Raw genomic sequence first — 2,500 nt, 5'->3', positions numbered from 1 at the left:
GGCAGGCAGGCAGGCTGGCTGGCTGGCGGATGTGAGTGGAGGCAGGAGGAAAGGAAAAGAGTTAGGCTGGGAGCCAGCCCTTGGGGTTGGTGAAGGCAGGCAGGCAGGCAGGCAGGCAGGCAGGCAGGCAGGCTGGCTGGCTGGCGGATGTGAGTGGAGGCAGGAGGAAAGGAAAAGAGTTAGGCTGGGAGCCAGCCCTTGGGGTTGGTGAAGGCAGGCAGGCAGGCAGGCTGGCTGGCTAATGAGAGTGGAGGCAGGAGGAAAGGAAAAGGGTTAGGCTGGGAGCCAGCCCTGTGAAGGGTATAGAGCTGGTCCGGCGTGCCACGGCCGGGACGAAAACCGCATCGTTCGTCCTGAATCGGAGGTTGGACTGTGTATGCACAGTATAGTATGTGGAATATATACAAAGGTTGAGAATTTTTAAACAAAAATAAAAGAAAGTAATTGTGAGAAATAAAGAAAAGGAAAAGAGGTTGCTGTATGCCTGGAAAAGGCCGGAAGCCTCCCCACGGCTGTGAGAAGGCCAGGGGGTCAGGCCTGGAGCCAGCCCCCAGCAGGAGTAGCAGGCTGGGGGTCCTGGAAAGGCTGGAAACCTCCCCGTGGCTGCGAGAAGACGAGGGGGTCAGGCCTGGAGCCAGCACCCAGCCTGCTCCTCATGCTGGGGGCCTGGAAAAGGCCGGAAGCCTCCCCACGGCTGTGAGAAGGCCAGGGGGTCAGGCCTGGAGCCAGCCCCCAGTACGAGTAGCAGGCTGGGGGGCCTGGAAAGGCCAGACGCCTGCCTGTGGCTGCTAGAAGAAGACGAGGGGCTCAGGGCTGGAGCCAGCACCCAGCACGAGTAGCAGGCTGGGGGGCCTGGAAAGGCCAGAAGCCTCCCTGTGGCTGCTAGAAGAAGACGAGGGGGTCAGGGCTGGAGCCAGCACCCAGCACGAGAAGCAGGCTGGGGGGCCTGGAAAGGCCAGAAGCCTCCCTGTGGCTGCTAGAAGAAGAGGAGGGGGTCAGGGCTGGAGCCAGCACCCAGCACGAGTAGCAGGCTGGGGGGCCTGGAAAGGCCAGAAGCCTCCCTGTGGCTGCTAGAAGAAGACGAGGGGGTCAGGGCTGGAGCCAGCACCCAGCACGAGTAGCAGGCTGGGGGGCCTGGAAAGGCCAGAAGACTCCCTGTGGCTGCTAGAAGAAGAGGAGGGGGTCAGGGATGGAGCCAGCACCCAGCACGAGTAGCAGGCTGGGGGGCCTGGAAAGGCCAGACGCCTGCCTGTGGTTGCTAGAAGAAGAGGAGGGGGTCAGGGCTGGAGCCAGCACCCAGCACGAGTAGCAGGCTGGGGGGCCTGGAAAGGCCAGACGCCTGCCTGTGGCTGCTAGAAGAAGAGGAGGGGGTCAGGGCTGGAGCCGGCACCCAGCCTGCTCCTCGTGCTGGGGGCCTGGAAAGGCTGGAAGCCTCCCCGTGGCTGTGAGAAGAGGAGGGGGTCAGGGCTGGAGCCGGCACCCAGCCTGCTCCTCGTGCTGGGGGCCTGGAAAGGCTGGAAGCCTCCCCATGGCTGTGAGAAGATGAGGGGGTCAGGGCTGGAGCCGGCACCCAGCCTGCTCCTCGTGCTGGGGGCCTGGAAAGGCTGGAAGCCTCCCCATGGCTGTGAGAAGATGAGGGGGTCAGGCCTGGAGCCAGCCCCCAGCACGAGTAGCAGGCTGGTGGGCCTGGAAAGGCCAGACGCCTGCCTGTGGCTGCTAGAATAAGAGGAGGGGGTCAGGGCTGGAGCCAGCAACCAGCACGAGTAGCAGGCTGGGGGGCCTGGAAAGGCCAGACGCCTGCCTGTGGCTGCTAGAAGAAGAGGAGGGGGTCAGGGCTGGAGCCAGCACCCAGCACGAGTAGCAGGCTGGGGGGCCTGGAAAGGCCAGACGCCTGCCTGTGGCTGCTAGAAGAAGAGGAGGGGGTCAGGGCTGGAGCCGGCACCCAGCCTGCTCCTCGTGCTGGGGGCCTGGAAAGGCTGGAAGCCTCCCCGTGGCTGTGAGAAGATGAGGGGGTCAGGCCTGGAGCCAGCCCCCAGCACGAGTAGCAGGCTGGGGGGCCTGGAAAGGCCAGACGCCTGCCTGTGGCTGCTAGAAGAAGAGGAGGGGGTCAGGGCTGGAGCCAGCGCCCAGCACGAGTAGCAGGCTGGGGGGCCTGGAAAGGCCAGACGCCTCCCTGTGGCTGCTATAAGACGACGAGGGGGTCAGGGCTGGAGCCAGCACCCAGTACGAGTAGCAGGCTAGGGGGGCCTGGAAAGGCCAGACGCCTGCCTGTGGCTGCTAGAAGAAGAGGAGGGGGTCAGGGCTGGAGCCAGCACCCAGCACGAGTAGCAGGCTGGGGGGCCTGGAACGGCCAGACGCCTCCCTGTGGCTGCTAGAAGAAGAGGAGGGGGTCAGGGCTGAAGCCGGCACCCAGCCTGCTCCTCGTGCTGGGGGCCTGGAAAGGCTGGAAGCCTCCCCGTGGCTGTGAGAAGGTGAGGGGGTCAGGCCTGGAGCCAGCCAC

The sequence above is a fragment of the Chaetodon auriga genome, chromosome 23, assembly GCF_051107435.1.
Source record: "Chaetodon auriga isolate fChaAug3 chromosome 23, fChaAug3.hap1, whole genome shotgun sequence".
Lineage (NCBI taxonomy): Eukaryota > Metazoa > Chordata > Actinopteri > Chaetodontiformes > Chaetodontidae > Chaetodon > Chaetodon auriga.
The sequence above is the reverse complement of the archived record's forward strand: the minus strand, read 5'-3'. Positions refer to the sequence as shown.